Genomic DNA, 14,983 nt, shown 5'->3' with positions numbered 1-14,983 from the left:
AGTCCTGCAGTGGAGACATTTGCAGTGTACAGCAGCAAAGGGGATAGTGCAAAAAACAATATGCATCAGCTAACAGAAAAAAAAGAGCTAAACAAAGTGTAACAAAATATGAACCATTTATTAGAAGGAAGTATAAAAAAATAGGAGCAGTATATATAGTATTGACAATAAACAGACTATTAACAAAACTGCACAAGTGGAAACTTATATTGCACAGTGAAAATGAATGAAATTCCACCTGAAAATATCAGGTTATTGACAGTTTTTATGTGTAAGTGGTCATGGAATGAGTCACGTGGAAGGAAAAACAATGTTTTCATGCTTTCTTTTTTTGGTTGGATTTACAGAAGAACTTCTCAAAACATGAAAAACACATCATAGTAACAAAGATTGAGTTATTACTCACTTTTAACAATCACAGTTTTTTGGCAGATTAGATTAACATAATTAATTTGATTAATATCTAGAAACATATTACAAAATATATTAAAATATTATATACATAAAATGATATGGCTTAAAAGGATACAATGATTGAAAACCTAAAACTCAAAAATTATAAATTGGCAACAACTATTATATTGTTAGACATTTCAAATTTATTCCAGTTGTTTAACAGACCTTGAATATTTTTGATTGTTTTTATTTTGTTTGTATTCATCTTTTCCTTTCCTTACATTTTATTTGTTGTATAATTTATTTGTATATTATTTTATACTGTAAAATATAGTTTCAGAATCTTTTGTAATGAAAAATCTGAACATGTTTATGAATGTACTGTATTGAACTTTTGAAATAAAGTATGAAAAAAAAGCCATTTTACTAAACCGATAGCATTTAATAAAGTGTTATTATTATCTTTTCATTTGAAGCCTATTCAATCATGTCCTGATTCTGTTTTATAAATCACTCTTCTCACACTTCATCAATCTCAAGTTTTACATTTTGCACCTCCAAAACCCTGACTCATTTTATGTGCTGAATGTTCTAACTGTTGACTTGGCTGAAAATAATATAATATTTGTTTCTCCAGGCAGTGATGTGTCTTTATGCTGCAGCTGCACAAGTATTAACAACGTAATTGATATCTCTCATAAACACTTGATACAGACATTGTATTGCTATGACACAATGACATAATGTGCATGCTCATTACCCTTCTGTTTAACACCTGATGATGAGGAGGTTGTAGGGCACTCAGCTGTGACTCAGTAAAATAAAAGTAATGTTGTAGTTCACTGTAGAACAAAACAGACATCACTACTCCTTGTTTTATCAAATTGCCTCTGAGGGTCAGCACATACGAAACACCGAGGTGGCGCTCTGGGCCATCCATGTGAATATGTTAAAAAAATGGAAATGCAATTTACCTTCACCAGCATTCAACAGATTTCCTGTTTACGTCACGTCAAGTTCAGTTAAAATGACTTTTCATCAGTTTTTTGTTTAAAAAAGACCATTTCGATCTTACCACTGGTATCTGAGGGGTTTCCTTGTTCCTCTAACAACAGAACATTTCATCAACTAGACTGGAAATCTGCAGATCTGACTCTCATAATTGAGTAGTACGATGACGTCTCTTTCAAGCCCATGAAAGTACATTCATGATTATTATAGAACTGGAAAAGATTATGAATTTCTTAACAGTGCTATCATAATTACAGACTGAAATGACAGAATGAAGCCCTGATTTGCTGATTAGGGATGAAATCTGATGAAATGGTGGTCTGTGGCCCAGCGTGGACACACTGTATCTGCTCTGTTTATGTTTCTGGCAATAAATTATTTTATGTCAAATCTATTTCTAACTGGAATATGTGGTGAAAAGGGAACAGAGTGGAAGAGTTGACAATGAAAAAAACAACAGCTGCTCACTAGGTGGCAGTAAGAAATAAGACACCATTCTGGCCATTTCCAGTATACTGTATAGCTACAGCTCTGGTAAAACACTGTCTGCTGTGTTTCCCCTATTCCCCTAGTATTTCAATTTCATTTCCCAAATGACAAACTCTTCAGTGCACCCCCTCTTTTTAAGTATCGCCTCCCTCCTGAGTTTTCTTTCTATCTGATTTAACCCGCAGGATGTCTGGCGGATTGATGTCAGCCTTGTTTCAGCCAACACAGATACCAGTAAAAACACTGATGATGGCAGCTAACTGGCATCAATTCAGTTCACTATGTTTGCAAAAATAATAACCATCAAAATGTCTTTTTCCCAGTGAGGGCCTCTTTGTAGATCACATTGCTCTATATCAGGCCTATTCAACTGGCGGCCCATGGACCGAATCCGGCCTCAATCCGACCCTTTGATCATAAAAAATAATAATAATAATAATAATTTCTTCCAATAAGAGAGTTTATTCCTGTTCATCAACGTTACCACTCACACTATTGACCCTTTTACAGACTGTTAAAAGAAATATCAATGTGCTTTCATTTAAATAAACTGCACACATGATAAATTCATGGGTGTTTACATTGTTATATTATTAGAATATCATAATTTTATTAGTAATCCAATCATTAGTTATGTCTTATTTTGTTAGAATGTTTTAACCCAGGCTGTTTAAGCAGAGGGGATTTATGAGAGTCAAACTGAACAAAAACAGATGTTAACATTGTGTTTATTAAAACAACCTACTAAAATTAAAAAGGTGTGCTGTTTTCACATTTAAATGTGTAGTTTTGCAGACTAGACAGGAAATGTAAATCTGTCCCTTCTATAATAATAACTGAATAGACCTGCTGCTCTATATGAACGGCCCTGCCTCGCTCTCAGACAACACAGTCATAGTCTTCTTCATGTGCAGCATTTTCTCAAGTCATACAACTATAAAGTCCTTTAGTCATTTAATCTTTTCTCCAGTTCAAGTCTTCACATATCGTAGCTGATTTATTTTAATCTGACTCCTCACAGAGAACAGTATAACACCATCGAGCCAGAAACTGATGTCTGAGTCTGGATATGTATATACATATATATATGTATGACGGTGAGCAACCTTAACATCATCATCTGTCCTCTGACACCACTATACTACAGTATGTAAGCTATATGTGTAAACTCTAATACAGTATGTCAGCTATATGTGTAAACTATACTACAGTATGTCAGCTATATATGTAAACTATACTACAGTATGTCAGCTATGTGTGTAAACTCTACTACAGTATGTAAGCTATATGTGTAAACTCTACTACAGATATATGTGTAAACTCTACTACAGTATGTAAGCTATATGTGTAAACTCTACTACAGATATATGTGTAAACTCTACTACAGATATATGTGTAAACTCTACTACGTATACATCCTGACCAGCAGGAGACTCTCTAGTGTGCACTTCATATTCACTCTATTAATCTGCTGGTTGTGGTTTTAAATATAACACAGGCAATGTATATGTGTGTGTGTGTGTGTGTGTGTATGTGTGTGTGTTTGTGTGTGTGTGTGTGTGTGTGTGTGAAATCTCTAATGCCTCTAAAAAGCCCTTTAGCGTGATATATGGTCATGGCATTAAAACTGAAATGAGTGTGTGTGTGTGTGTGTGTGTGTGTGTGTGTGTGTGTGTGATATGAAACCACACATAACCATAAGGATATGTCAGCATGCAGCAGCATTTATCTCTCCAGCTCGTTTCAACCAGCCGTGATCATGTGATTGTGTGATTGATTGCTCATGTCTGGTCATTGATGGGAGATAATGAGAATTATTAAATGACTCATGTTTCTCTGCCCTCTGTGCTTCTCTGGAACTCTGATTATTTTTACTGAATCGAGTTGTCAACACTGAACATTTCTTTCTGGAAGCTATTTTTACCATTGAAGCTCAGTTATTACTGTATGTCCCCCGCTCAGTCAGGACGATAAGACACCGACACTGTGCTCTTGTTATCTCAGGGTTAATGGACCACTTCACTTCCAGCACACTCAGACAATACACAGGACCTCCACTAGATTGCTTTGTTAACTTAAATCTGCCTGGCAGAGGGAGGATGGGCTGAGGTCCAAGTCATTGAAGGAGATATACTGTATGTACTGTAGCCGTCCAATGCTTTTAATGAAATTACAGAGCAGGATGTGCTGTGAATGGGTTCACAGGGCTGTTAAACAGTGGCAGACTGAGGCAGTAGACCCGGTTCTAACAATAGAGAGCTGGGCAGTGGCGTAAAAATCGACACTGTGGCCCAGGAGCTGTCAGGGGCCCAAAAATAGCATTCCTACACCGTGTCCACTCTTTATCTGTTATATACAGTACATTTCTGTTACATCATGTAGACAAACCACGTAGGCCCTAATCCACCCTGTACCTATCAGCTGTGGGCTGGAGATAAGACTGGAGACATAGTGCTGTGCTGCACCGTGCATGTTAGTAGTGATAAACCTACAGCAAATTCTCAATAATCAACAAGATGCGGCTGTGGCTCAGAGGTAAGGCGGGTTATCCATCAATCGGAGGGTCGGCGGTCACATGTCGAAGTTTCCTTGAGCAAGATACTGAACCCCAAACTGCTCCTGTAGACTGAGCCATCGGTGTGTGAATGAGTATTTAGATTAGATCCTGATGGACAGGTTGGCTCCTTGCATGGCAGCCTCTGACATCAGTGTGTGAATGTGTGTGTGAATGGGTGAATGCTGACATCAGTGTGTGAATGTGTGTGTGAATGGGTGAATGCTGACATGTAGTGTAAAGAGCTTTGAGTGGTCGAAGACTAGAAAGGAGCTACAGTATATAAAGTCCATTTACCATCAATAATGTGCAGCTCCCCTCCGCTTGTGTTCCAGCTGTTTTGTCTTGGTGAACTCTCACCTCTGTCACAGTATTGCGGCCACAGCAGCAGTATTTGGTGGCAGCAGCCGTATTTGGTAGCAGCAGCAGCAGCAGCAGCAGCAGCAGCATTTGGTGGCAGCAGCAGTATTTGGTAGCAGCAGTATTTGATAGCAGCAGTATTTGGTAGCAGCAGCAGTATTTGGTAGCAGCAGCAGTATTCGGCAGCAGCAGCAGTATTAGGTGGTAGCAGCAGTATTTGGTAGCAGCAGCAATATTTGGTAGCAGCAGCAGCAGTATTCGGTAGCAGCAGCAGTATTCGGTAGCAGCAGCAGTATTTGGTAGCAGTAGCAGCAGTATTCGGACGCAGCAACACTATTTGGTAGCACCAGTATTTGGTGGTACCAGCAGTATTTGGTAGCAGCAGCAGTATTTGGTGGTAGCAGCAGTATTTGGTAGCAGCAGCAGTATTGGGTGGTAGCAGCAGTATTTGGTAGCAGCAGCAGTATTTGGCAGCAGCAGTATTTGGTAGCAGCAGTATTTGGTAGCAGCAGCAGTATTTGGTAGCAGCAGTATTTGGCAGCAGCAGTATTTGGTAGCAGCAGCAGTATTTGGCAGCAGCAGTATTTGGTAGCAGCAGTATTTGGTGGCAGCAGCAGTATTTGGTAGCAGCAGTACTTGGTGGTAGCAGCAGTATTTGGTTGCAGCAGCAGTATTTGGTAGCAGCAGCAGTATTAGGTGGTAGCAGCAGTATTTGGTAGCAGCAGCAGTATTTGGTAGCAGCAGTATTTGGCAGCAGCAGCAGTATTTGGTAGCAGCAGTATTTGGCAGCAGCAGCATTTGGTAGCAGCAACAGTATTTGGCATCAGCAGTATTTGGTAGCAGCAGTATTTGGTGGCAGCAGTAGTATTTGGTAGCAGCAGTACTTGGTGGTAGCAGCAGTATTTGGTTGCAGCAGCAGTATTTGGTAGCAGCAGCAGCAGTATTTGGTAGCAGCAGTATTTGGTTGCAGCAGCAGTATTTGGTAGCAGCAGCAGTATTAGGTGGTAGCAGCAGTATTTGGTAGCAGCAGCAGTATTTGGTAGCAGCAGTATTTGGCAGCAGCAGCAGTATTTGGTAGCAGCAGTATTTGGCAGCAGCAGCATTTGGTAGCAGCAGCAGTATTTGGCATCAGCAGTATTTGGTAGCAGCAGTATTTGGTGGCAGCAGTAGTATTTGGTAGCAGCAGTACTTGGTGGTAGCAGCAGTATTTGGTTGCAGCAGCAGTATTTGGTAGCAGCAGCAGTATTAGGTGGTAGCAGCAGTATTTGGAAGCAGCAGCAGTATTTGGTAGCAGCAGTATTTGGCAGCAGCAGTATTTGGTAGCAGCAGCAGTATTAGGTGGTAGCAGCAGTATTTGGCAGCAGCAGCAGCAGTATTTGGTAGCAGCAGTATTTATCAGCAGCAGTATTTGGTAGCAGCAGTACTTGGTGGTAGCAGCAGTATTTGTCAGCAGCAGTATTTGGTAGCAGCAGCAGTATTTGGTAGCAGCAGTATTTGGTGGTAGCAGCAGTATTTGTCAGCAGCAGTATTTGGTAGCAGCAGTACTTGGTGGTAGCAGCAGTATTTGTCAGCAGCAGTATTTGGTAGCAGCAGTATTTGGCAGCAGCATTATTTGGTAGCAGTAGCAGCAGCAGCAGCAGTATTTGGTAGCAGCAGCAGTATTTGGCAGCAGCAGTATTTGGTAGCAGTAGCAGCAGGAGCAGTATTTGGTAGCAGCAGCAGTATTTGGCAGCAGCAGTATTTGGTAGCAGCGTGCACTCTCTTCACTACCGGCTCAGCCTCAGACTAGCTGCTGGTGAACATATGGAGCATTTAAGAAAGAGATATTTCCCTCAGGAGCTGGTGGAGACCAAACACAACTTCCAATGAATGATAAAGCTGCTCTGTAACAGCTGGACGTGTAAATAAGCATATTGCATATTATATTCATACTACATACTGAACTCACAGAGGACTTCGGATGTCTTTTGAAGCGGATGCTGCTGATTCCCTAAGCGTGTCCCTCCGATGTGGACCCGCCTGGGATTGGTTGACCTGGACAGATGGAAATATGTATAACAGAGAAAATAACCCTCACAAAATACATTTACAGAGACCCAGAAGAAAGTAGCAGCGAGCACGTCTCCAGATCTTGAACAGTATCAGGTACCAGGTAGTGATAAGAACAGAAGAAACACTCACAGATAAAGAGTCTGTCTGAGTTTATTCTGGCTGTTTCAGCTATAAGCTTGTCACAGCCCGGCTCTAGAACTGTGACAAAAACGGGAGACACGGGTATACTGAATAAATAAAGTGATTTATTAACCAAAAACGATTTAAAAAGTCAAACGAATGTATGAGAGGAATCTGTAGAGTCAGTAGTGTAGGGAGTGGATGTGTGAAAATGTGCTGCATGGATGTTGTGCTGTAAAGACAAAGAACCGAAAACCATGTAACAAAGGTAAAATGTGCAAGGAGGTCTGCCAGACACAGACCGCTGCATGCTCTGGCTTTTATATAGGGAGCACACTGGGCCCAGGTATGTCCCATGCTGCTGATTAGCCTCATCAGGTCTGCAGCCCTGATGAGAGAAAGCAAACACAGAAGAAGATCCACAGAGGGGCCATCACCCCACCTTCCTAGAGCAGGAAAGTGGAAGACCAGTATGGGAAGCAGTACAGCAAAACATTAACATGGGCCTGCAGCATCAGCCACCAAAAAACAGTGGAAACAGTGGAGTTTTAGCTTGTGGAGCAACGTCAGACTTACGGTTATGGTGATTCATTTTGTCATGATGAGGCTTACTGAACTTAGTCGTCCGTGCTTTGCTCACAGTCCGCATAACAGGAGCTGAGGACATCACAGGACACGACTGAAGACCGTTGCTAGATATAGCAGACCATTGCTAGGTATAACAGACCGCTGCCACGTATAACAGACCGTTGCTAGATATAGCAGACCGTTGCTACCGTACATTATCCCTTACTTCTTAACTCCAAGTAGAGTTTACTTGAAATATCATCTGTAAAATCTACTCAGAATTCCTGTGTAAATTCTTACCTAGCTTTTTCTAAGTACATTTCACTCCATCTTCACCTTTTGTGCCAATACAAAAATTGAGCATAATAATGTGTTGTGGTTGAGTGTGTCGCCATTCTTTAATTTGTATGGTATGGCTCTTGTCATATTGTCATATTTTTGCGGTCTTGGTCTCTCTAGATATTCTGTACTGTGTTGCTGGTTGGTTCTGACGGTTGTTCTTGTGAGTCTGGTGTCCTGGCGGTTCATCCCCAGATGAATCCTATCATGTAATCATGTCGTCTCTTTCCTGATTGGTGTCTGAGCCTCACCTGGATGTTTAAAGCTGACACACAAGGACTCAGATGTGAGCCGACACTCACAGACATGCACACACACGCACACACACAGTATATGTGCAATATATTTCCACATTAGTATTTATGCAGTGTTTACTTGGGAGGCAGGCGTAAGCCATGAAAAATTAAATCACTTCCAGCAGATTCATGACATCCTTTAAGATATTTTGCAGTAATCGGACGGGGAAGTTGAAGATAAATGACCCATAGAGCTCCATCAGCAGCCCAGAGTGGTTCCATGAATACTGATGGCTCATATCAGGAAAGCAGGTGGCTGCAGTCCAAATATTGATTTCATTTCTCGATCTACTGATTAGAGGTAAAAAAGTGTGATTAGCAAGAGACTGACGTGAGCTTATTTACTGTCATCGATTCTCATGACAGCCATGCAGTTGGAATCAATGAGGCTTCTATGAGCACCGCAAAGCTCCTTAAATCAGCCGGCGCTGCTCAGGAATTATTAATGATGTCATTTGTCTCGTCTTCAGCGATATTTGACGGAAAACCCATTCTACATATTGTAAGCACCCCCAGAGAACCAGGCCGGTTCTATTATTAGAGTTACTTATGGTCCCTCTGAAGAGGAGATATGGGAAAACGCCTCAAGGGCAAAATAAAATAAAGGCAAATTACATCTGCTATAGAGGTCTTACCTCAATGCAGCGTGGAACGGAGGGGAGTTTTAGTTCCCAGGCAACAGAGCAAGATGAATAAAAGGCCATCCCATTTCTATGATTGAGTGGGACAGGCCAGTGATGAAGCTCCCACTATTTCACACCAGAGGGGGGAAGAGGATGATGAAGAGGAGGCCGAGCCACTGTCTGTGCTGTAATGATGCAGAGAGAGAGGTTAGTGAGCAGCCTCTCACCACAGGAAGCTGTTAGAAACCTGCTCAGGACCTTTAGACCACCACACCACCTGTCCCCCTGCGCTGTGGTCTTTAGATTAAAACATGACACCACTTAGCTCATCACCAGAACACTGATTAATACAAGCATGCATTCAATTACACAGGTGGGACTGAGTCTCCCAGCACGCTCTTTCCCATTGTGCTTGTGGTGTGCTAATCATGTGGCCCTGCGGGGAGCAGACGTTGGCATTTTCAGGCCGATAGGATTGTGGGGAGAGAAAGTAAACAGAGGAAAGGGGGGGGGGAGGCAGGCAGGCGACAACACAAAAGACGATCTGAGAGAAAACGGAAATAAATGAAATGACGATAATCAGCGAAGCAATGATGCCAATCAGGAGCAGGGCACGCTTTTCATGCGCTTCTTATCATTGTGTCAGGGAAACATGTTGAAGGAAACAGGTTGTTTGTGGTCGGAGTCTGCAGAGGACGTCTGTCCTCATGATGACATCCTGTCAGACTCTCAGTCAGTGCTGCTGTATTCCTCTTATTCATGCCTGCTTTCCTCCAGGAAACAGATGAAGTGTGAATCCCCATGAGAGAAAACTCAACCACATGTTGCTGAGGTTGGATTAAAAGACACGTAGCGAAGCACTGAAATACATTTTCACATATCTGGTATTTGTACGATAAGGAGACGCAGAATAAACTCATCTTTTAGTGCAAAATGCACAGCAAACCCTGATATGTGACTTATGAAGAAGTCTGCTATATATGAACTGTGTGTGTGTCCATATAAAAACTGAGAATGCACGCAGCACTGAGAGCGGGTCTTGGACTTCAGCTGATTCAGAATTATTTCTGTTCAATGCGACAGACGGAGAAAACTTGCTGTTCAGTTCAGAATCGAAGCACATTTTTCTTTTTCTTTTTTCAATCTTTAGGTTCATAATGTATATATGGTTAGGGTGTATAGAAAAATAATCCCCCTCAATCATCACTATGACCCAGAGGTGGGAGTAAGTCACACATGTGCAAGTCACGAGCAAGTCTCAAACCTTAACCTTCAAGTCTCAAGCAAGTCCCAAGTCACTGTGGTAAATCAAGCAAGTCAAGTCGAGTCCCTGCTGTAAGTCAAGCAAGTCAAGTCACTGCTCAGGTCAAGCAAGTCACAAGTCAAGTGATACGAAATTCTGATGAACTAACCCAGTTTCCACATTTAAAATCAGTTCAAAGACAGTGGTCATGAAAAGATGACATACTTTACAGGGCTCATGGCGAGGCAAATTAAAATGCTCACAATGGCAAATAAAAAAAAAAGTTGCAAGTGAAGTGTCCCTTGAAAATATTGAGTTATGGATAAATTAATATTGTTAACAAAATCTGTATTCTTCATTCCTTCTCTCTTCCTTTTATTTCGATTTGGAGGCTGCTTTAATACTACTACTACTACTACTACTACTACTACTAATAAAAATAATAATAACAATAATAACAATAATAATAATAATAGTAATAATGATGATAATAATATTATTATTAGTAATAATAATAATAATAGTAATAATGATGATAATATTAATAATAATAATAATAATAATAATAATGATGATAATAATAATAATAATAATAATAATAATAATAATAATAATAATAATAGCAAATGTTATGGGAATATCACGTATTCAAATGAAACGTTTACAAACCTCCTCTGATTATTAATTGTGCATTGGTAGGCTATAAACTATCCCTCAGCTATAAAACAACAAAGGCATACATTTCATTGCATCAGATACTTCTAGAAAAACATTTAACAACGAACTTGATCATCAGAAAATAACGCATCGTAATTATGAATGAAGCAATCTCTGCCGTGATAAAAATCAACACCTGGGCTGTAATCCCATCTGTCTGGTGCTGTGGCTAATCTACCTAACGCCTGGTCACCATATCGAACACTATAGATTACTTTACATAACCTTAGCTAACGGGCTCAGAGTTCATTTAACTGTTGAAACCCGGGACATTTGAGTGTTTTAAAGATATTTGTCGGGACTCGGGACACATCAGCTTGAAACTGAGACTGTCCCGGACAAACCGGGACGTCTGGTCAGCGTAAACAACACACCAAAATACCATCACCCAGATTGATAACCTGTGAAATTGAGCACGCAGCTGTGTTAGCTAGTAACGTGCCCCCATAGTTTAACTGGTTATATGTCCCTGAATCAGTCCCCTGATTGTCTTTTACATTAACGATATGTCTTCTCAATAAAATGCATAATCGATTTGAAACCAAGTCTAACGTAGCTTAAACTTAACGTTAGCTTTCTAGCTAACATTTGACCAGCCAATAAGTTAGCTAAAAAGACTCACGTAGCTTCTTTTCTTTGTGGGTTTGTGGTGACGGATGAAGTTGGATGTTGCGGTGGTCGTGTTACTGATTTTTGAGCCGCAGACCTCGCATACCGCTGTTCTCTTCTTACTACCGTCATCGACAACATCATTTTTGAATCCAAATTTTATGATTTTTGTACTAGGCCCCTCCATGACAGCTCGCTGCCTCCTGCGTTGGCCTCTGCTGTGTCCTAGTAGGTTGCCAGGTTTGCTCGCATTGTACTAGAAATCCCCCAATGTTTCAAAAACAAAACGGAACATCTCAATACCTAGAAAAATTAAAAATATTTAATAAAAAAAAAGTCAAGTCCTTTCGAGTCATCTGTCTCAAGTCTAAGTCAAGTCTCAAGTCATGAATACTGAGTCAAAGTCAAGTCGAGTCTTTTATCAATGTAAGTCAAGCAAGTCTCAAGTCCTCAAATTTGCGACTCGAGTCTGACTGGAGTCAAGTCAAGTGACTCGAGTCCCCCACCTCTGCTATGACCCACTAGCAGTGTCTGCAGAGACCCTGCAGCCCTGGGCCTGGATGTCCTCTTTTCTTCTTCTGTTGCTGTGTGTTTCTGATTCGCTGATTTATTCTCACTAACGCCGCTCCCTCTCTTCAGTCACTCTATAGCTCGCTCCACTAACGCCGCTCCCTCTCTTCATTCACTCTAAAGCTCGCTACACTAACGCTGCTCCCTCTCTTCATTCACTCTATAGCTCGCTCCACAACGCCGCTCCATCTCTTTTTTAATTTTTTTTATTTATTTATTTATTTTTTATTTAAGGTTAAAGGAATACATACACATACTTGTAAAAGGGACATAAAGACAGCAACAACAACATATATAAAACAAAAAGAAGAAGAAAAAGAAAGGAACATAAAAAGAAAAGTAATAAATAAAAGTACTACCCGTTGTAATAGTGCAGTGTCAAGAGATAAGTTCATATTCATATACATACATATTCATGTCTATATACATACATCCAACCTCATATATAGATACACACACACATACAGTATATACATATGTCTATATCCACACGCGCATATATATAGATATCCACTTAGACACATTTGCTTACACAGTTATCTATTCTATTTTACAGACAAAAAAAAGGACATATTTACAGTACATCCCTTTAGTTGACCTTTTATCGACATTATTTATTAATTAATTTTGTTTAACTCCAATCCTCACCCTGACTCAAAATATCCCACCAACGCTCAAAAATGATATTCTGTTCTTTATTTCTATTAACATCCCTCTCAAGAACCCACTGATGTTTCAAAAACATTTTGAAACGTTCAGTGTTTAACTGCTGTCTTTTTATGAATTTGTTTGTTGTATCTATAAACTCTTTATCCTTCAATAGCTTCTGATTTAATTTCCAGTATCCTGGACCCCTATGAAACGTTGTGGTACAAATGCTCAAAGTTATAAGATGATGATCTGACCTAAATCTCTCTTTAATCTCGACTTTATTAATTTTTGGAGTCAATGAAAATGATGTTAAGAAATAATCTATTCTGCTAGCCTGATTTCCTCGTCTCCATGTATATCTTGTTTGCTTTGGATTTTGCAATCTCCATATGTCAATTAAATCGAGTGAGGTCATGATGTCAGAAATAGCATTATATGCTCTAGAATGGTAATTCTTAGTTTGTATGCCTTTTCGATCCAGATCTACATCCAACACAGTGTTGTAGTCTCCTGTCATTATCACATTTTTATCATGTAGTTTTTTTTCTTGCAACATGTTGAATATATCTTGAAAGAAGAGTGGATCGTCAGAATTAGGTGCATACAGATTTACTAATACAAATTCTAGGCTATCCACTAATATATCTTGTATAATATATCTACCTGCTTGATGTGTTATTGTATCTTTGACCACAATATCTACTTCCTTTTTATACATTATCATTACACCTTTAGAATTTGAGCATCCATGTGAAACGTATATGTTACCCCCCCACTCTGTTTTCCATTTAATCTCATCCAGTTGGGTAGAGTGAGTCTCTTGTAAACAAAATATATCATAGTTTTTATCCGTAAGCCAACTAAAAAAGTGTCCCCTTTTCTTCCTATCAGCTAAACCGTTACAGTTGAAGCTTGATATTACTAACTTGGACATATTTGATCTTCAGTGGATTCTATACTTTCGTGATTCTTGAAAAAAGAGGAAGGAAATAATAATAGTGACACCAAAACAACGGGAATGGGCTGAAAAAAAACAAAACATACAAAAGGCAAAAACAACTAAGGTAATATAATAAAGTAAATTTAAAAAATAAAATACAGAAAACAGAAGCACATAACATAGGATCATATTTGGATCCCTCGAGTAAACTGACGTAAGATTGGGATGCTCAGTCTGAGCTCGCCTTGCTTAATTATAAATTATAAATTATAAATGGGGCACCTTAAGTCTGATTGTCTTAATTGAAGGTGGTTCAAATAATGCAATTTGCTTTGCTACACTAAGCTATTCCCCTCTCCCCTCTTCTCATTGCCCATTCCTGGACACACCTACCAACCCCACTTCCCACCTTCACTTATTTCCTGTTTCCTCCATCCTCTGCTGATATATTTCCCATTGTCATATTTTTCTCCCTTTTTAAATAGCGTCTAAGAGAAACATTTTACTATAACAAAACATCCAATCCCAAAATATGAGAACAAAACTAAGAACAAAAAAACATCAATGCAGAAAAAAAAAATTCAAAAAAATTATTCCCTTTAAATAGGGATAAAAAAAATACAAGACCATTTCGCAATTCTATCAAAGAGAACGGAAGGTGTTTCTAGTAGTATACAATAACTTCAAATTCCACAAGCCAGATGTAAAGGGGTGAGGTAGCACAATGCAGAAGACTGGGCTCTAACAAATGCAGCCTACAGCACAAAAAAAGCTTGTATATACATACAGTATCTTGTGGAGGAAGATGGTTGAAGGGGGGGGTGCTTTCAGGGTGAGGATCAGAATAACCCCTCCATGAATTTCCGAGCTTCATCAGGAGAATCAAACAGGAGGGTCTCTTTATTATGGGAGACCTTCAACTTGGCAGGATACATGAGAAAGTTCTGTACTCCTTTTCCTCGTAGATCTTTCATGATAGGAGCAAAAGCCACTCTGCGTCTTGAGGTAAATGGGGAATAATCAGCAAACAGCAGCAGCTTATTTTTCCCATGGGTGATAGATGAGCCAGCCGCTCGGTAAGCATCCAGTATGGCCTTCCTGTCGGTGTAACGAAGTAGCCTGAATATAACTGGTCTAGGTTTGTTATCACCTAAGGATTTTGTGTACATCCAATGGGCCCGCTCCATCTCCATAACCCCGCTGGCCGACAGCGCTGGGAGCCATACAGGGAGTTTGTGCTGGAGGAAACCAATTATGTCACTGCCTTCCTCTCCTTCAGGTAGGAAGATTAATCTTAAATTTGATCTGCGTGAATAATCTTCCTGTTCAGCAACCCGTTCCTCTATGTTTTGGATTTTCCCTTTGTTTAGTTGAGAGGCTCCATCTCTTCATTCACTCTATATAGCTTGCTCCACCATCGCCGCACCCTCTCTTCACTAACTCTAT

At 39.9% G+C, this 14,983-nt stretch overlaps 1 long non-coding RNA gene across 2 annotated transcripts; it reads right to left on the bottom strand.

Moving 5' to 3' along the window:
- Positions 1 to 7,147: 7,147 nt before the first annotated feature.
- Positions 7,148 to 11,902, bottom strand: LOC119493435. Of its 2 annotated transcripts, none has more exons than XR_005207966.1 (3): positions 11,390 to 11,902; positions 8,820 to 8,992; positions 7,148 to 7,370 (listed from the first exon to the last, which is right to left on the bottom strand). It is a non-coding gene; the product is annotated as an uncharacterized LOC119493435 (long non-coding RNA). The 2 variants fall into 2 exon arrangements; XR_005207965.1 differs by lacking the exon at positions 7,148 to 7,370 and adding an exon at positions 7,785 to 8,153.
- Between the last annotated feature and the right edge of the window lie 3,081 nt (positions 11,903 to 14,983).

This window comes from Sebastes umbrosus, chromosome 8 (genome assembly GCF_015220745.1).
Source record: "Sebastes umbrosus isolate fSebUmb1 chromosome 8, fSebUmb1.pri, whole genome shotgun sequence".
In the NCBI taxonomy this organism is placed as follows: Eukaryota; Metazoa; Chordata; class Actinopteri; order Perciformes; family Sebastidae; genus Sebastes; species Sebastes umbrosus.
Note: the sequence above shows the minus strand (reverse complement) of the source record. Positions and strands in the feature narration are given on the sequence as shown.